This window comes from Oncorhynchus kisutch, linkage group LG2 (assembly GCF_002021735.2).
Source record: "Oncorhynchus kisutch isolate 150728-3 linkage group LG2, Okis_V2, whole genome shotgun sequence".
Classification (NCBI taxonomy): Eukaryota; Metazoa; Chordata; class Actinopteri; order Salmoniformes; family Salmonidae; genus Oncorhynchus; species Oncorhynchus kisutch.
In genome coordinates, this window is record NC_034175.2 from 42,275,310 (window position 1) to 42,296,850 (window position 21,541).

The window sequence follows — 21,541 nt, forward strand, 5'->3', positions numbered from 1 at the left end:
GAAATAGTAAACCTGCCATGTCTAAAAGGTGTCGTACCTTATGCTCTCCTTCCATATTTGAGCTCCACTACAGTATAACTTGTAATCCGTGTTCTTGCATACGCCTGCTACTGAACCTGAGCAGGCACCTTTTAAATAATAATATAGCGCTGAGGGTTGGATACTTTCTAAAGCCCCCGAGGAGAGAAACAATTACTTCGACATTATTATTATTCCAACCATGATTATTGGAATAATAATAATGTATTATTATTATTATTATTATTATTCCAACCATATTATTCCAACTATGCTGTTAGTGCAATTGATCATGTAATAAGATGTTGCTATCACCTCTTAGGGCTAAGTGTTCATCATGAATCCCCAAGCTATATGCTAGTAAGGCAGTTTGCGGATTCGACAGGGTCACTGATTGGCCAAGACGGCACTAGATAAGTAGCGTGCTTTATGCGATTAAAGGCACAGTGGTGAAACATGTTGCCCTCAGACTATCCTGCATTTGCAAAACATTGGCCTAGAATGCAGACATCTGAGGCACGTGGGAGCAGCAGGCTACAGCACACAAGTCAGGCCAGGGCTTCACAGTGTACACATAGAATGTGCCCAAATGGAACCTTACTCCCCTTACAGTGTACTGCTTTTGGCCAGGGCTCATAGGGTTCTGATAAAAAGCAGTGCACTAGGGAATAAGGTGTAATTTGGGAAACATAAGACTGAAAGGACTACGCTTAGAACAGAGTCATACCAGACCTAGTGCTGCTGAGCTGCCTCCTTAAGTGAAGGAAGAATGTAATCGGGTCCTATGTGAAGCTGGTGTAGAGAATCAGGCGCAGGACAGCAGAAATGATTAATCAACGTACTTTACTCAAAATACAAAAATACAAGGCAAATATACGAGCCCACAAATAACGGACCGATTTACAAAGAACAATCACTCACAAACAAACAAACAAACATAAGGAACAGAGGGTTAAATAATAAACAGGTCATTGGGTGAGTGAAACCAGGTGTGTAAGATTAAGACAAAGCAAATGGAAAGTGAAAAGTAGCTAGAAAGCCGGTGACGTCGACCACCAAACGCCACCGAACAAGGAGAGGGACCGACTTCGGTGGAAGTCGTGACAGTACCCCCCCCCCCCCCCTTGACGCGCGACTCCAGCAGTGTGCCGACATCGACCTTGGGGACGACCCGGAGGACCAGGTGCAGGGCGATCCGGATGGAGAGGATGGAACTCCGGCAGCAACGAAGGGTCCAAAATATCCTCCACCGGCACCCAGCATCTCTCATCCGGACCGTACCCCTCTCACTCCACGAGGTACTGAAGGCCCCTCGCCCCCAACGCCTCGAGTCCAGGATGGCTCGAACAGCATATGCCGGGGCCCCCTCGATGTCCAGAGGGGGCGGAGGAACCTCCCGCACCTCAGACTCCTGGAGTGGACCAGCCACCGCCGGCCTGAGTAGAGACACATGGAACAGGGATTAATACGGTAGTCTGGGGGAAGCTGTAACCTGTAGCATACCTCGTTCAGTCTCCTCAGGACTTTGAATGGCCCCACAAACCGCGGGCCCAGCTTCCGGCAGGGCAGACGGAGGGGCAGGTTTCGGGTCGAGAGCCAGAGCCTCGCTGCGGTGACGGTCGGCACTCGCCTTTTTCCGCCTCACGGCCCGTTTTAGGCGTCCCAGGCCTCCTCCCAGCACTTAAACCATCCGTCCACTGCAGGAGCTTCGATCTGGCTCTGATGCCAAGGTGCCAGAACCGGCTGATACCCCAGTACGCACTGGAAAGGAGAGAGGTTAGTGGAGGAGTGGTGGAGTGGTGGAGTGAGTTTTGGGACATCTCTGCCCAGGTTATGAACGCCTCCCACTCCCCCGGTCCTGGCAATATGACCACAGAAACCTACCCACATCCTGGTTTACTCTCTCCACCTGTCCGTTACTTCCTGGGTGAAAGCCTGAGGTGAGGCTGACCGAGACCCCCAGATGTTCCATGAACGCTCTCCAGACCCTGGATGTGAACTGGGGACCCCGATCAGAAACTATGTCCTCAGGCACCCCGTAGTGCCAGAAGACATGTGAAACAGCGCCTCTGCCGTCTGTAGGGCCGTAGGAAGACCGGGCAAAGGGAGGAGACGGCAGGACTTAGAAAACCGATCCACAGCAACCAGGATCGTGGTGTTGCCCTGTGAGGGAGGAAGATCCGTCAGGAAGACCAACGAGAGGTGCGACCACGGCCGTTGTGGAACGGGTAGGGTTTGTAACTTCCCTCTGGGCAGGTGCCTGGGAGCCTTGCACTGGGCGCACACCGAGCAGGAGGAAACATAAACCCTCACGTCCTTGGCCAAGGTGGACCACCAGTACTTCCCACTAAGGCAACGCACCGTCCAACCGATGCCAGGGTGACTCGAGGAGGGTGACGTGTGGGCCCAATAGATCAACCGGTTGCGGACAGCAGATGGAACGTACAGGGGCCCAGCTGGACATTGGGGGGGAGTGGGCTCTGTGCGTAACGCCCCCTCAATGTCCGCGTCCAGCTCCCACACCACCAGGCAAGAGGCTGGAAGTATGGGAGTGTGATCAATGGACCGCTCCTCTGTGTCATAAATCCGGGACAGTGCGTCTGCCTTAGCGTTCTGGGAACCTGGTCTGTAAGACCGAGTGAAAACGCGTAAAAACATGGCACACCTTGCCTGGCGAGGGTTCAGTCTCCTCGCCGCCCGGATATACTCCAGATTGCGGTGGTCAGTCCAGATGAGAAAAGGGTGTTTAGCACCCTCAAGCCAATGCCTCCATGCCTTCAGAGCCTTGACAACAGCCAACAGCTCTCGGTCCCCCACATCATAGTTTATCTCCGCCGTGCTGGGCTTCTTCGAAACGAAAGCACATGGGCGGAGCTTTGGTGGTGTGCCTGAGCGCTGAGAGAGCACGGCTCCTATGCCAGCCTCGGACTCGTCCACCTCCACTATGAACACCAAAGAGGGATCCGGATGAGCCAGCACGAGAGCGGTTCTCCCTTCAGCAGTGAGGTAATGGGAGATGCTATCTGATCAAAACCCTGGATAAACCTCCCGCAGTAGATGGCAAACCCTAGCATCGCTGCACTTCCTTTACCGTGGTGGGAGTCGGCCAATTACGCACGGCTGAAATGCGGTCACTCTCCATCTCCACCCCTGAAGTGGAAATGCAGTACCCTAGGAAGGAGACGGACTGTTGGAAGAACAGACATTTCTCAGCCTTGACGTACAGGTCATGCTCCAACAGTCGACCAAGCACCCTGCGCACCAGGGACACATGCTCGGCGCGTGTAGCGGAGTATATCAGAATGTCGTAGATATACACCACTACACCCTGCCCGTGCAGGTCCTTTAAAAATCTCATCAACAAAGGCCTGGAAGACTGATGGAGCATTCATCAACCCGTACGGCATGACGAGGTACTCATAGTGCCCTGAGGTGGTACTAAATGCCGTCTTCCACTCGTCCCCCTCGCACCAGGTTGTAAGAGCCAGCACCAGGTTATAAGTGCTCCTGAGATCCAATTTTATGAAGAAGCGCACCCCGTGTATTAACTCGATTGCACTGGCGATGAGAGGCAGCGGGTAGCTATACCTCACTGTGATCTGATTGATCCCTCGATAGTCAATACACAGGCACAGACACCCATCCTTCTTCTTCACAAAAAAGAAACTCAAGGAGGCAGGTGAATGTATCCCTGCCCCAGGGATACACATGACTCCTGGGAAGTGCTGCGTTTACCAGGAGATTTATCGCACAATCCCCCCGTCGATAGGGTTGTAATTTAGTCGCCCTCTTCTTACAGAAGACGAGAGCCAAATTGGCATATTCTGAGGGGATGTGCACGGTGCACTGATGGAAACCCCCACACACCTCCCTGCGCACTCTCGTGACCACCCCTTGAGAGCCCTCTGTTGCCACGAAATAGTGGGGTTATGACAGGCCAACCAGGGTAGGCCCAGCACCACGGGAAACGCAGAAGAATCAAAAAGGAAGAGGCTGATTCTCTCCTTGTGATCCTCCTGCGTAACCATGTCTATTGGATCGGTGGCCACCCTAATCAGCCCTGACCCTAATGGTCGACTATCTAGGGCGTGCACAGGGAAGGGCATATCTGTTCCTAGGCCGTCATTGAAAATAAGAATTTGTTCTTAACTGACTTGCCTAGTTAAGTAAAGGTTAAAAAAATATCCAAAGGAACAAGGGGGATCCTTAAACTACGGGCAAATGAACGATCAATAAAATTCACAGCTGCGCCTGAATCTAGGAGTGCCTTATGCTGGGAATGCGGGGAAAACTCAGGAAATTAAATAAACACATACATGTCAGCAACAGGGGTCCCCGGGTGAGCCTGGTGCCGACTCACCTGGGGTGACACGATAGTGCCCTGCCTGCTGCCTTGACTCCCTGAGGAACCCCCCCAGCACCGACCAGCAGTGTGCCCTCTGCGGCCACAGATGGTGCAGGGAATGGCCCCTCCTTCGGTCGCCCTAAGTGCTGCACCTCCCAGCTCCATGGGCATCGGAGTGGAGGTGCCGGGGGATGGAACTGACAGGCCCCGAACCAGACATCTACGGGTAGTCAACAGGTTGTCCAGCCAAATGGACAGGTCCACCAGCTGGTCCAATGTGAGGGTGGTGTCTCGGCAGGCCAACTCCCAACGGACGTCCTCGTGCAGACTGCACCGGTAGTGATCGATCAGGGCCCTGTCGTTCCATCCCGCGCCGGCCAGGGTCCAGAAGTCCAATGCAAAATCCTGCGCGCTCCTCGTCCCCTGCCTCAGGTGGAACAGTTGTTCACCGGTTGGTGAACTCGGGTGAACTCCGCGGCGGGTGAACTCTGCGTAATGGTCCAACGCCGTGTCACCTTCACTCCATACGGCTTTGCCTGAGAGGCAGGAGACTAGGGCGGACACGCTCTCACGTCCCGAATGAGCCGGGTGGACGGTCGCCAGGTAGAGCTCCAGCTGTAGTAGGAACCCCTGGCATCCGGCAGCCGTCCCATCATACTTCCTCGGGAGCGCGAGCCGAATCCCGCTGGGACCGGGCGAAGGAGAGGTGGACAGTGGGGTCAGCAGTAGTGGGGCTGGTGGAGGTGCTGGAAATCCTCCTCCTCTCTCCCAACTATCCATCGTCTGCAGCACGCGATCTGTGGCGGTGCCCAGACGTTGCAACATGGTCGCGTGCTGCTGGACGCTCTCCTCTACTGCCATAGGGAGGGCGTCTGCTCCTGCTGGATCCAATGGGTTGGGGAGTGATTGTGTAATGGGGTCCTGTGTGAAGCTGGTGTAAAGAGTCAGGCGCAGGACAGCAGAAATGAGTAATCAACGTACTTTACTCAAAATACAAAAATACAAGGCAAATACAGTGCCTTGCGAAAGTATTTGGCCCCCTTGAACTTTGCGACCTTTTGCCACATTTCAGGCTTCAAACATAAAGATATAAAACTGTAGTTTTTGTGAAGAATCAACAACAAGTGGGACACAATCATGAAGTGGAACGACATTTATTGGATATTTCAAACTTTTTTAACAAATCAAAAACTGAAAAATTGGGCGTGCAAAATTATTCAGCCCCTTTACTTTCAGTGCAGCAAACTCTCTCCAGAAGTTCAGTGAGGATCTCTGAATGATTCAATGTTGACCTAAATGACTAATGATGATAAATACAATCCACCTGTATGTAATCAAGTCTCCGTATAAATGCACCTGCACTGTGATAGTCTCAGAGGTCCGTTAAAAGCGCAGAGAGCATCATGAAGAACAAGGAACACACCAGGCAGGTCCGAGATACTGTTGTGAAGAAGTTTAAAGCCGGATTTGGATACGAAAAGATTTCCCAAGCTTTAAACATCCCAAGGAGCACTGTGCAAGCGATAATATTGAAATGGAAGGAGTATCAGACCACTGCAAATCTACCAAGACCTGGCCGTCCCTCTAAACTTTCAGCTCATACAAGGAGAAGACTGTTCAGAGATGCAGCCAAGAGGCCCATGATCACTCTGGATGAACTGCAGAGATCTACAGCTGAGGTGGGAGACTCTGTCCATAGGACAACAATCAGTCGTATATTGCACAAATCTGGCCTTTATGGAAGAGTGGCAAGAAGAAAGCCATTTCTTAAAGATATCCATAAAAGTGTCGTTTAAAGTTTGTCACAAGCCACCTGGGAGACACACCAAACATGTGGAAGAAGGTGCTCTGGTCAGATGAAACCAAAATTGAACTTTTTGGCAACAATGCAAAACGTTATGTTTGGCGTAAAAGCAACACAGCTCATCACCCTGAACACACCATCCCCACTGTCAAACATGGTGGTGGCAGCATCATGGTTTGGGCCTGCTTTTCTTCAGCAGGGACAGGGGAGATTGTTAAAATTGATGGGAAGATGGATGGAGCCAAATACAGGACCATTCTGGAAGAAAACCTGATGGAGTCTGCAAAAGACCTGAGACTGGGACGGAGATTTGTCTTCCAACAAGACAATGATCCAAAACATAAAGCAAAATCTACAATGGAATGGTTCAAAAATAAACATATCCAGGTGTTAGAATGGCCAAGTCAAAGTCCAGACCTGAATCCAATCGAGAATCTGTGGAAAGAACTGAAAACTGCTGTTCACAAATGCTCTCCATCCAACCTCACTGAGCTCGAGCTGTTTTGCAAGGAGGAATGGGAAAAAAATTCAGTCTCTCGATGTGCAAAACTGATAGAGACATACTCCAAGCGACTTACAGCTGTAATCGCAGCAAAAGGTGGCGCTACAAAGTATTAACTTAAGGGGGCTGAATAATTTTGCACGCCCCGTTTTTCAGTTTTTGATCTGTTAAAAAATATCCAATAAATGTTGTTCCACTTCATGATTGTGTCCCACTTGCTGTTGATTCTTCACAAAAAAATACAGTTTTATATCTTTATGTTTGAAGCCTGAAATGTGTCAAAAGGTCGCAAAGTTCAAGGGGGCTGAATACTTTCGCAAGGCACTGTATACGAGCCCACAAATAACGGACCGATGTACAAAGAACAGAGGGTTAAATAATAAACAGGTAATTGGGTGAGTGAATCCAGGTGTGTAAGACTAAGACAAAACAAATGAAAATGAAAAGTGGATCGGCTGTGGCTAGAAGGCCGGTGACGTCGACCTAATTCCCTAAATAGTGTGCTACTTTTGACCAGAGCCCTATAATAATCCCTCCTTCACAAGAGTCAGGGCCCTGGTCAAAGCATTGCACTATATAGGGAATAGTTTAAAGTTTTAATGTCACGTGCAGAAATATAGTGAAATACCTTTCTTGCAAGCATCAAACCCAACAATGCATTTAGCTATATCAATGTAGCACTAAAAATAATGTAGGGTAGAACAAAAACATAAAATTAAGAAATAAGAAGAAGAAGCAAGCACCTCCCTCTGTAGAGCCATGCGATTGAGGGTGGTACTGTTTCCCGTACCAAGCAGTGACGCAGCCACTACAATGTAGTATATGCCAAACATTGAATGCAACATTTAATCCAAGTTTAATAGTCTCAGCACTAAATCAGTATTACATTAGGTGATAGTTACAAATATTTTGTGCATGACTGTGATTGTTTGAATCTTTGAAATGTCACGCAAACCGCTAACAGCGCTCAGAATATCCTTACCAGAACTTAATCAGTCAAGAGAGTGTTAACAGATTGCAAATTATTTCAGCGCTACTGGAGACACTACAACAAAACAACAATCATTTGCAAGTCTGAATGCTTCACATGCATGCTGTAGCTGAGCCATGCTTCACATGCATGCTGTAGCTGAGCCATGCTTCACATGCATGCTGTAGCTGAGCCATGCTGTAGCTGAGCCATGCTGTAGCTGAGCCATGCTGTAGCTGAGCCATGCTTCACATGCATGCTGTAGCTGAGCCATGCTGTAGCTGAGCCATGCTGTAGCTGAGCCATGCTGTAGCTGAGCCATGCTTCACATGCATGCTGTAGCTGGGCCATGCTGTAGCTGAGCCATGCTGTAGCTGAGCCATGCTGTAGCTGAGCCATGCTGTACTGAGCCATGCTGTAGCTGAGCCATGCTGTAGCTGAGCCATGCTGTAGCTGAGCCATGCTTCACATGCATGCTGTAGCTGAGCCATGCTGTAGCTGAGCCATGCTGTAGCTGAGCCATGCTTCACATGCATGCTGTAGCTGAGCCATGCTGTAGCTGAGCCATGCTGTAGCTGAGCCATGCTTCACATGCATGCTGTAGCTGAGCCATGCTGTAGCTGAGCCATGCTGTAGCTGAGCCATGCTTCACATGCATGCTGTAGCTGAGCCATGCTGTAGCTGAGCCATGCTGTAGCTGAGCCATGCTGTAATAATAGAGGAGGAAAAGGTTGACAACACCATCAAGACCTTTAAAAGGGGCGAGAGTTGTCTCGGGGGGGGGGGGTTTAATGTGTGTGTGTTCGCACGTGGCAAGCGTTTGTACATTCCCTCTGCCAACAGTACACAACCCAAGAAAAACTGTTACGGTCCCGTTCATTCCGTAACATTTTGGACAATACTTATTTTTTTACAAAGATGATCATATGTACACTTTATAGTAAATTTATATCACTAGAATAAACGTCTCCGACTCATATCGATGCCACATAGGCTGTTTTCGAGAGATTGACTGTGCTCTTCCAGTTACCTCAAAACTCAACTGAATTCTACTATGTTTAGTTATATTTAGCATATGCTAAAGCTGCACTGCTACCTAATTACCACCAACAAAAATGATGATACAGGAACTTTTTGAGTTGGTTCCTTAGGGTCCTCCAATCTATTTAGAGCCAGTACAATGTGAGGAGGAGCATCCCGGGGTCTTGGTAGGGCATCAATGTTAGGAAAATGTTATTACTTGCTTCAAAGGACACCAAACAAGCTTATCAGAATGGCATCGTAAACAAAAATACATACTGAAATGTTAAGGGTCCTTCCATATAGACAAGTATACACTATTATATTCATTTGTACGGCTATATAATTTGAATAGGAGGCATTCCTTATCAAAACATGTTTTTGTTCATAAGTTCACATTGTTGTTAGAGAATGGAAGGCCAGGACGTTGAGGGTGGTCTCCTGGTGCCTATATGCATGGTTTAAAAATGTATCCAGCCTTGTTTCAAGTTTGTATTTCACATGCACAAGTACCTGAAATTCCTTTCTTGCAAGCTCGAAACCCAACAATACAGGAATCCATATCAATTCAGTCCTAAAAATAACATAAAGTGGAACAAAAACAAACAAGAAAATAAATAAGCTATGTACAGGGTCAGATCCAATACCATATTTACAATGTGCAGGGATACTGGAGTGGCAGGGGTAGATATGCACTGTCACTGATGATGCAGAGTTATCTGGCTGCTAAATCTATCCACTCATTAGATTATGTTCAACTCATAATTTACCCTCCCTAATCTCCTAATCTCCTAGGACCGTAACCCTATATCCTCCACTACAATATAATGCTATCAGCATTACCACTGAAGTGTAAAAAGCAGGTTCAGATTCATTCAATGTCATTCACAGTAGACAAATAAATCCTTTCCTCAGTGGGACTCCATTTCTCCCGAGAGAATCGCTGCCCTCATAAAACAAGCCACATATCCACTGCCCTTCTAGGAAGAACACCTGATGTGCAATAATAAGCAATAAAAAAAATGCCCATCCTTCCATATGCAAATGTCTCTGTCTCCCTCTGTCTACCAGCCAGGCTCACAAAGAACACACATTGCGCGTTCACAGGAGTCGTCTCAGAGCTGGATCTCACACCACGCTGCCAGTTGCATTCATTAGCAGTAGCTGTCTGTCTGACTAAATATATCAATCTTTTGTTGGACTGCCTTCATATGTCAGGCTTTAATAGGATGCCTCCGTGCATCAGCAGCCCCCCATGGAACAACCCTTCTGAAACAACATTTTATTTCCTAAACTGTGAATTACATGAATCTTTTTATTGGATGAAAAAAAAAGAAGACATTGAGCTGCCACAGGGTATTCAGCTTCAGGTAGCTACTGTAGGTAAGGCAACCACATATCACAATCATTGTAATTGTGGTGAATTGGTAATAAGTAAAGCCTTCAGATATGTAATCTGCTATCGGTTATACCAAAATCTGGTGTATAAGCCTCACTCACCTCCTCTGATATCTACTGTTCATTGTCAGCGCTTTAAGATTCTCATTACAAAGGAAGATGCCAAAGGGAAGATTCGCAGGTATTAAACATTCATCGCTTTTAGTTGACAGCATTTAGGATTACCCGCAATTACATGACGACAATAACACCTATTCATCTTCATCTTTCTCAGCAATAAATTATTCAGTGTATACACGGATCTTGTGTCTGTCAGTTGGCATACATTAATGTTGCAAATTGCGTCACATTTTAAATCTGCGCAAAGAAACTAGCTACTGTGTGTGAGTACAGAATATGCTGCAGGAAAGAGGAGACCCATGCGGACCCAAGAGGGGGCCAGAATGGCAAATTCAGTGGAAATATGTTTGGGAATTGATTTACTAGATGGGAAAACAATACCTGGCTAAAAGGGTGAGCTATGGGGTTCCCTCCTCATCCTGTCACCTGCTGAAAGTCAGGTGTATAATAATTATTTCCACTGGGGGAAAATAAAGTAAATAAGGCCAATCATTTCCTACTTTCGGTCAGGAAACTATTCACACCTTTTCATAGTCATTAGGAAGGCAGACAGACTCTGGTGTGTTGATTGAATAGCGAATTCTCCAGTTAATTCCCTCTGCCAGTACACCGATCAAATCAGACTACATGCATGATTGTGGATAGTGGCCAGGATATAGAGTAGTATGTATGTGTGCCTCTCGGGTTGGTGGTAAATCTCCCTAAAAAGTACAGGAACATTTGGCTTACGGTTTGAGAGGTGTTATTCAGTGCTATACATATTCCTAAACAATTGTGTCATTAGGTGTGTACACGGTTGTATTCACGAGGCACCAAATGGAAGAGAATGGACTGAAACCCAGAGCATATCGGACTGCTTCTCTCTACCATACATATCATCGGATTCCTGCTGCTCCGGATCATTACACCAGATCATTACTCCAGATCATCGCAGCTAGCTAGCTGCAAACGAGTGGCTACTGTTAGCTAATGCCTCTGTCCCGAAGCAATCACCAGCTAGCCTTGAGCTAGCCTCGAGCTAGGCCCATGTGCCAGCTAATTCTAGGGCTACAATACCTCCTTTGCCAATTGGCCTGGACCCTTTACTGTCGACACGGTGCCCCGCCGATCCATCACGACTGGACTGCCAATGTGATCGCCCGATGTGGTCTCAACAGGCTATTCTGTTACGATGTCGCCGAAGAACCAGCTACTAGCCCCGGCCCGCTAGCTTTTCAGAACGCTGTGTCCCCTGCTCGCCTAGCGTAGTAGTGACTACCTAACAGCACCCTGACTCACCTGTTGCTGCTCTTCTGACCCTATGATCACTCGGCTACTCAGCTGATGCCCCCTGGACTGTTTCAATAACATGGTACCTCATTTTGTTTACCTGTCGGCTCCAGCCTCGAACTCAGGTCCTGCATGTACCTAGCTGACCCGCTCTGCCCATTCATCGCCATTTACCCATTGTTGTCTTAGCCCTCCTGATCAACACCTGTGATTGCTTTAGACCTCTCTCTAATGTCAATATGCCTTGTCTACTGCTGCCTTGGCTAGTTTTTACTGTTTTACTTCACTGTAGAGCCCGCTCAACATGCCTCTTTCGTCCCACCCCACACACATGCGGAGCCCTCACCCGGCTTAACTTGTCCCTCCAGCGACGAAACCTCTCTCATCGTCACTCAACGCCTAGGTTAACCTCCACTCCTATTCCCTAGGCGCTATCATTTGTTGACTTCTGTAACCACAAAAGCCTTGGTTTCATGCATGTTAACATCAGAAGCCTCCTCCCTAAGTTTGTTTTATTAACTGCTTTAGCACACTCTGCCAACCCTGATGGCCTAGCCGTGTCTGAATCCTGCCCCCCATTTATCTTCAGAGTTTGTACTGTTAGGTGACCTAAACTGGGATATGCTTAACACCACAGCCATCCTACAATCTAAGCTAGATGCCCTCAATCTCACACAAATTATCATGGAACCCACCAGGTACAACCCTCAATCAGTAAACACGGGCAACCTCATAGATATCATCCTGACCAACCTGCCCTCTAAATACATCTTCACTGTCTTCAAATAGGATCTCAGCGATCACTGCCTCATTGCCTGCGTCCGTAATGGGTCCGTGGTCAAACGACCACCACTCATCACTGTCATACGCTCCCTAAAGCACTTCAGCGAGCAGGCGTTTCTAAGCGACCTGGCCCAGGTATCCTGGAACGATATTGACCTCATTCCATTGACCTCATTCGCCCCCACGATATGCAACTTTTCAGGGAAGTTCGGAACAAATATAAACAGGCAGTTAGGAAAGATAAGGCTAGATTTTTCAAACAGAAATTTGAATCCTTTAGTGCAAACTCCAATAAGTTCTGGAACACTGTAAAGTCCATGGAGAATAAGAGCCCCCTCCATTTTCAAAGGGGGTGACACTCCAGACCTAAACTGTTACAGACCTAAATCTATCCTACCCTGCCATTCTATAGTCTTCGAAAGCCAAGTTAACAAACAGATCACTGACCATTTCGAATCCCACCTTACCTTCTCTCTATGCAATCTGGTTTCGGAGCTGGCCATGGGTGCACCTAAGCCACGATTAAAGTCCTGAATGATATCATAACCGCCATCGATAAAAGACAATACTGTGCAGCCGTATTTAACGACCTGGCCAAGGCATTTGACTCTGTCAATCACTGCATTCTTATTGGCAGACTCAACAGCATTGGTTTCTCAAATGACTGCCTCGCCTGGTTCACCAACTACTTCTCTGATAGAGTACAGTGTGTCAAATCGAAGGGCCTGTTGTCTGGACCTCTGGCAGTCTCTATGGGGGTGCCACAGGGTTCAATTCTCGGGCAGACTATTTTCTCTGTATACATCAATGATTTCGCTCTTGCTGCTGGTGATTCTCTAATCCACCTCTACACAGACGACACCATTCTGTATACGTCTGTCCCATCTTTCGACACTGTGTTAACTAACCTCCAGAGGAGCTTCAATGCTATACAACACTCCTTCTGTGGCCTCCAACTGCGCTTAAATGCAAACAAAACTAAATGCATGCTCTTCAACTGATCGCTGCCTGCACCCACCCGCACGTCTCACATCACTACTCTGGACGGTTCTGACATAGAATATACAACTACAAATACCTAGGTGTCTGGTTAGACTGTAAACCCTCCTTCCAAACTCACATAAATTTTAAGCATCTCCAATCCAAAACTAAATCTAGAATCAGCTTCCTATTTTGCAAACAAAGCCTCCTTCACTCATGTTGCCAAACACACCCTCGTAAAACTGACTATCCTACCGATCCTTGACTTCGGCGATGTCATTTGCAAAATAGTCTCCAACACTCTACTCAGCAAATTGGATGTAGTCTACCACAGTGCCATCCACTTTGTCACCAAAGCCCCATATACTCCCACCACTGCAACCTGTATGCTCTCGTTGGCTGGCCCTCGCTTCATATTCATCGCCAAAACAACTGGCTCCAGGTCATCTATAAGTTTGCTAGGTAAAGCCCCGCCTTATCTCAGTTCACTGGTCACCATAGCAGCACCCAGCCATAGCACGTGCTCCAGTAGGTATATTTCACTGGTCACCCCCAAAGCCAACTCCTCTTTTGGCCACCTTTCCTTCTGGTTCTCTGCTGCCAATGACTGGAACGAATTGCAAAAATCACTTAAGCTGGAGTCTTATATCTCCCTCACTAACTTTAAGCATCAGCAGTCAGAGCAGCTTACCGATCATTGCACCTGTACATAACCCATCTGTAAATAGCCCACCCAAATACTTCATCCCCATGTTGTTATTACTTTTTTTTCTCCTTTGCACCCCAGTATCTCGACCTGCACATTCATCTTCTGCACATCTATCACTCCAGTGTTCAATTGCAAAATTGTAATTATTTCGCCACTATGGCCTATTTATTTGCCTTACCTCCCTAATCCTACTACATTTGCACACACTGTATATATACTTTTCTATTGTGTTATTGGCTGTATGTTTGTTTATCCCATGTGTAACTCTGTGTTGTTTGTGTCGCACTGCTTTGCTCTATCTAGGCCAGGATACATTTGTAAATGAGAACTTGTTCTCAACTGGCCTACCTAAAGGTGAAATAAAACAATTTAATTTAAAAATATAAGAAACCGTGGTTTTCCTTTTCCATTGCGAAACATTTTGCTATTGTGTGCACTACTGAATATGACCGAGTTACCACCTCCCCTCTCTGAGTTGTAGATCATTCACAAGTAGGTTGGGTCATTGAAACTGGCAGGTCCAGGATAATACAAAGTGTTGATAGTGTACATTAGTGTCTCTACCAGTGATTGGATGTCTATCATTATCAATTCCAGTCGGGGGGTTCAAGTTTCCCTTCAAGTGTCACTCTACGAGATCTAGGATCGCCCTCACCGCCTAAGGTGCTCTCTCAGCACCCCAACATGATCCTCGTCTTCAGACCCCACACTCACACAGATTGTCAAATTGAGATTACCAGCTCTTTACCTTGGTCCTATTGAATGTCAGATACCAGGCCACAGAGGAATGCAAATCTTAGTGATGCCGTGGCCTTTCAGGATAATGCATCCATCATGGAAAAAGCTTTTATCAAGCTGACTATGAATGCATAAGGTCAGCGGGCAAAGCAATTGTGTAATTAAGAGGATGTACTTTGTAATTGAAAGATTTGACAGTCTTATAATTTCAAATTTCCCCAATAGTCAGCAAAGGGACAAGTTGAGAAGGGATATCACGTCTTCATTTTCTTTATATTCATCTTGTTGACAATAATATGTGAAGTCTAAATTGATAGAGGCTAGAACTATCTGAATTACATAACCATTTTATCTCTGCTGTTGAAAACGAAATGTTAGTCAAAAAGAAATGTGAGATAATGTCTCAATGCTTTTTATAGTGGAGATCAAGTTTATAAAGTGCCTGGCTCGGCTGATGAGACAGTGGATTGCGCAGTCAGATGGAACAGATTAAATAGGCATTTTAACTAGATTATATTTCCACCATCAATAATTCAAAACATATATGCTAATTGAGCCATTATTGCCAAAGGTCTACCGCTGTGTTGTGGTGCTCTTCGTCTTTTATTTCATTCATTAATTTTACCTTTATTTTACCAGGGAGTCATACTGAGACCAAGGTCTCTTTTACAGATGATCCCTGAATTACATAAGTGACAGAAATGACAAAATGCAAGCAGAAAGTCATGGTTGTAAAAAATTAAATAAAAACCGCATTCTTCAGTAAAAAGATCTTCACTCAGCTTTGTAAATTGGCATAGAGGCACCAAAACATTATATTTAAGAACATTTTGAAGATTGTTCTACAAAGAAGGTGCAAAAAAAACTAAAAGATAGAGACCTAGAGAACAAAGGAATTTCCAGAGTTAGCCATCCCTGAGACCGGGTGTGGTAACTCAAATGTCTAAAGTTTAGTAATGATGTTAGGTACAGTCTGACTTTTGCAAAAGAGCTTTCTTTATAAATGAAAAAATAACAATGTATCAACCTATGTGACATCAAAGAGGGCCAACCATCTTTCTGATAGAGAATGCAGTGATGAGTACTAAAATGGTCGCCCGTAACAAAGCGGGGTGCACTATGATAAACTGCATTTAACGGATTTAATGAAGTGGCAGCTACTTTCATATGGATGAAGTTGCCATAGTCTAGGACTGATAGGAACGTCGACTGAATAATCTGCTTTCTACTATTTAGCGAGAGGCAGGATCTACTTCTACAGAAGAAGCCCATTTTTATTCTCAGCTTCTCTGCTAACTCATCAATATACTTAAAAAAACAGTTTTCATCTATTCAGATGCCCTGATACTTCGAAGCAGGGACACTATCAATATGGACACCATCCAAAGTACATAAGATTAAATCATCAGAATAATTTTTATGCGCTCTAGAGAACAACATATGCTTAGTTTTACCTGCGTTCAATACTCATTTCAGGTAAATAAAGTTTGTCTGCAATACAATGAAGGCAGACTAGTTCAGATAGAGCCTTGTCAACTGTGGGGGCAATAGCATATACAACAGCATCATCGGCATACAAGTGCATGTTGCAATTCTTTACAGACAAGTCAATATTTTGTATGTAAACAGTCAAGAATACAGATGACCTGGGCTCCACAATCACCCAACCTCAACCCAATTGAGATGGTTTTGGATGAGTTGGACCGCAGAGTGAAGGAAAAGCAGTCAAAAAAGTGCTCAGCATATGTGGGAACTCCTTCAAGACTGTTGGAAAAGAATTCCAGGTGAAGCTGATTGAGAGAATGACAAGCATATGCAAAGCTGTCATCAAGGCAAAAAAGTGGCTACTGTGAAGAATAGAAAATATATTTTGATTTGTTTCACACTTTTTTGGTTACTACATTTAAAAAAAATGTTTTACCTTTATTTAACTAGGCAAGTCAGTTAAGAACAAATTCTTATTTTCAATGACGGCCTAGGAACAGTGGGTTAACTGCCTGTTCAGGGGCAGAACGACAGATTTGTACCATGTCAGGTCGGGGATTTGAACTTGCAACCTTCCGGTTACATTTCATATTTTTGATGTCTTCACTATTATTCTACTATGTATAAAATAGTCAAAATAAAGAAAAACCCTTGAATGAGTAGGTATGTCCTAACCTATGACTGGTACTGTATATGGCCCCTCCTTCCTATTTTTGTAACCTGTCACATCTAAATACATTATAATAATTTACTTCAATGTCTTTATCAGAGATATAACCATTTAACCATGTTTCTGAGAGAGCCATGATGTCAGGACACAAGTCCTGCACCTAAATGTCAATTGTGTCCATTCTTTTGATCATACTTCACACATTTAGGTGCATTAGGCCAAGCCTCCTACAATATTTAAAGTCAGAGGGGGTATTTAGCTCATTCCCATAAGAGCTAACAGGCATAGGGTCATCTGCAGCTACTTGTTCAGTGAGCTGAGACTTTGCCAAGGTCCCTGGCCAACCACGTGAGAGCAGAGCAGACTGAGCATTTGACAGACATCCCTCAAGTCGCTGGATGCAGGGGCTGGGGTGGGAAGCAGTCCACCCGGATGAAGCTCCATCCAAAGGAGTGGAGCTGCTGCAGGGGACCGGTGGGGCTGCCAATACCCTGTTCTGGGTGTGGACAGGAAACCTTGGTGTGGCTCCTATTGCAGGGTTGGGGCTGCCATTGGGGATAAGAGTGTTCCAGCCTTATACTGAGAATGGGAGTAGGGAGAGTAACCAAAACTAGCCTGGGAGGGAGGTTGTGGGGTGAATTGAAGGGGGTGGAACGCAGTATGGCAAACTCTCAGTATATGTAGGCTGACGATGTGAATGATACACGGGCTGGGTCTGGTTGAGCTGTGCTGAGGCGGGCCTGTTCTGGATGAGCTGTGCTGAGGCTGGCCTGTTCTGTTGAGTTGTGCTGAAGCTGGCCTGTTCTGTTGAGCTGTGCTGAGGCTGGTCTGTTCTGTTGAGCTGTGCTGAGGCTGGTCTGTTCTGTTGAGCTGTGCTGAGGCTGGCCTGTTCTGTTGAGTTGTGCTGAAGCTGGCCTGTTCTGTTGAGCTGTGCTGAGGCGGGCCTGGTATGGTTGAGCTGTGCTGAGGTGGGCCGGGTGTGGTGATGCTGTGCTGAGGCGGGTCTGTTCTGGTTGAGCTGTGCTGAGGAGGGCCTGTTCTGTTGAGCTGTGCTGAGGCGGGCCTAGTCTGGTTGAGCTGTGCTGGGGCAGCCTGGTCTGGTAGATTTGTGCTGAGGCAGGCCGGGACTGGTTGAATTGTTCTGGGCGGGCCTGTTCTGGTAGAGCTGTACTGAGGTGGGCCGGGTGTGGTAAAGCTGTGATGAGGCAAGCCTGGTCTGGTAGAGCTCTGGTGTGATGGGCTGTGTCTGGTAGAGCTGTGATGAGGCAAGCCTGGTCTGGTAGAGCTCTGGTGTGATGGGCTGTGTCTGGTAGAGCTGTGATGAGGCAAGCCTGGTCTGGTAGAGCTCTGGTGTAATGGGCTGTGTTTGGTACAGCTGTGCCAAGGCAAGCCTGGTCTAGTAGCATGAGAGGGAGGTTGTAGGGGGAATTGAAGAGGGTGGTGTGGAGGGTAGTGTGGCCGGTGATATTCCTAACTCTGCATATGGCCTCTTTGACTGCATCTCCTGGGGGAGAAGAGGTGGAGGGTGGTGTGGGGAACAGTGTTGCTGGCTGTTCTCCATTCTGTATGGCATCACCGGATCCAGGTCTAAAGGATGTCTGATTTGTCTCAGGGAGTTGGTGGCTGGTCTGTGTCTTCTGTGGGTGAGGTGGACTGGCCACCCAGAGCAGAATCCTTTAACGTCCTTGCGAAAGATGGGAACAGGTGTGCATTGTCATAAAGACAGTCTAGGCTAAGGGTGGGATGGTGGACCAGGTGTACGTTGGGCCATAGCACACATTCCTGACAGAGGCTGGCATTTACCTTCTGGAGGATGGCAGGATAGAAATCTCTCATCTGGAGTGGGGATATATTACAATCTCCGCAAGGGGGAAGATGGCCCTCTCTATCAGTCCCCTGGGTGTTGCCACCCTCTCTTGTTGGGCACGCATGTCATTGTTCCCTGTGTGAATGATGATATGGCTGGGGGAGTCAAGCTGGGCCACAGTCAAGAGCTCCAAAGCTCTCTCTCTAATTAACTCCATTGGAGTCCACCATTAATATAATGTCTGGTTTCTCATCAGGTCTGTGGAGGACGGCAGGAGTGATGGGAGTAATTACAGGCCGTGAGATGGGGATGGAGGAGGTCAGCTGGGTTGGTGCATTGGTTGGTTGGGTTGGTTGGTGGATTCCGATTCAGCTTTTGGCTTGGTTCTAGGTTTTTGTGGGACTTTGTAGAGTGGATGGTGGTGGCTGGGAAATTCCTGCCTTAGCTCATGTAGCTCCTTCTGCAGGTCCTGCATGTAGCTGGTGTTGAATGTACCGGACAGTTCCTCTCTAAGTCTGCCCACTTCCATCCTGAGAGTCTGGTTGTCCTCAACATTCTTCACTGCACACTGCAGTTCCCGGATCTCCTCCCTATGCTGACGCACCAGGCTGATCTCCTCTAATAGATGCTGTGGTACTGCAGGTGTCACGTGTGAGAGGCATACTCGGGGCTGTGTCTGCTGCAGGCGAGGGAGGGAGAGGGACCCTAGGGACTACATACTGGGGCACAGATGGAGTGGAGCATGTTGTAGGTAGTGGCAGTGAAGAGGTTTTAAGTTCAGCAACAAGAGGTTTGATTTGGTCGAATTAGGGGACAAATTGATCCAGACTGGCCTCTGAACCTTGAACATCACAGTGCCGTTATAATAAATATTAATGTTACATTTGGAGGTGGAATCAATGTAGAGTTGTTTATTGTTCTGTTTTCTGACATTTTAAGTTCATTATTGGTATTTTGGAGAGCTGTGTGCCAAGCATTAGGATCATCTGTGTACTGGTGAACAGAAGGTCTCCTTCTATTTTCTTCCCTCTGAGTTCATCTGAGTCTCTGGGGATTCTCTTAGAAAAACTTTTTTTTTCATTTGTTTCTTTCATGACTCACTTGTAACATTTTCGTGTAGAAATTACAAGATTATGTTATAATACTGTTGTTTTATGCAACGAATGGTTGTTTTATGCAACAGAATCGGGTTCTTAGAACTCTATTGTGTCTGTGTGAACTGAGAGGAGCTTCTGAGATTTAACTCTAGCAACTGATTGATAATGGTCTTGTTGTCTCTCGGAGCCCGCATTCCAGAGAATGAGTTGGTGTTTGTGTACTGGGAGGTACCAGGGTGGAGGTGACTCAAGTATGGATAATGATGAGGGAAACCTTGTTTTGGGGTCCAAACTGTGGTTTCCACACAATGAGAACAGTCTTTACAGCAGATACGGTGTCTGCTGTGAATTATTAATTTCTTTCATGCGATTCCTAATCTTGTGACCAATTCCACACATCTGTTGTTTGTCATGTGGACAAAGGGGGTGTATCTTTTCTATAAAATATCTTTGTATCCTTTGTGTCAGGGCTCTCAACCCAACAGTCACGATGTTGGTTCAACCGGACATGGTTATTACTCTATCCCTTCCATATTAATACATTTTGAACAAAAGTAATATCCTGATTGGTGATTGACCTTGTCTCTCCTCATTATTGATTAGAATGTCCATGACCCATTTTCAGGACACGTGATGGCAAGGCCTCTGAAACAATGCTTAGAGAATGAGTCAATCTTCATCCCCCTTGTGACCTCTTTAAACAATGCACTAAGGTCTAGAATGATATGCTTGTGCCTCTTGATGATAGCACTTATTTAAATAACGCACCTATAGAGATGAATGCACTGTTTAAACAATGCACTTGTATGAATAATACAAATAAAGATGTTAATTGTGTTTTTCAATGAAACAACACGTTACACATAAATGAAGATACCCTCTCCATGTTTAGGATCTTCCCACCTCATTTTCAAGTGTTCTTTTGCTTGTTTGTTTGCTCGTCTGAATGCTTGTTTTCTTATCAAGGCCTGAAATGTCCTCCAGGATTCCCTCAGAAATCCTTACTCTTTCACCCTGTGTTGGTTTTGTGTTTGTTTGTCTATGTCCTAACTCTTCTTGTTGTCCTTGTTGGGTTTATTGTCCACCCCGTTACCATTCCTTCCTTGCGTTGCCTGACGATTCAGCAGATGACCTTTGCAAGAACCAAGCCGATCAATCTCTCAAAACTATTTCCACAAAAGAAAAGCATCTTCTAATTCCTCTTGATGTGCAGAACACAGCAATCAACAACAAAAAACGAAACTGTTCAGGTACAATACAATCGAAACAATTGAAATTTAAGGAGGAGCTCTTCTTAAGTGCTGTTGCTCATGGAAGTGGTCAACAAAAGTCCAGGCAGCCTTGAAGTACATCTCTGTAAAGAAGCATTTTTATGAGCAAGAAAAGTCTGAAAGCGTCCAGAAGAGTGACATTAGGACAGTGTTATATGTAGAACTTCATGTCCATCTCTTAAATAAATTATCTTTAGTGCTCCCACTAGATAGGGTGTTTATGCTATGTTATAATGAAAACAAAATTGATGTAGGCGTACACGTTTTGTCATTTTGTTCAGCAGACTCTTCTTAAGGTTAAATTGGCATGGTAGCTTGTCCAATGAGGGAGAAGCATTCTCATATTACATATTTTTAACACTGATCTTCAAAAACAAAAATGTTATGAATCACAACATTAAGACATAGAAACAACCGTTCTAGATGGTGTAAGCTATGCGTGACACTCTCCATGGTTATCTTGCTAATACACTGTGACATGGTTGTTACATGGCTGTGTTGCTGAGGCCATACACAACTGCACTGACGCATAGCCAATTAAGAGGGGAAAATGT

General features: G+C 46.1%; 1 protein-coding gene across 1 annotated transcript in view; it reads right to left on the reverse strand.

Annotated features, from left to right (window-relative positions):
• Positions 1-21,541, reverse strand: part of LOC109904192 (potassium voltage-gated channel subfamily H member 7-like) — a 95,764-nt gene that overhangs the window by 67,688 nt on the left and 6,535 nt on the right. The gene's annotated exons all lie outside the window — the stretch shown is intronic.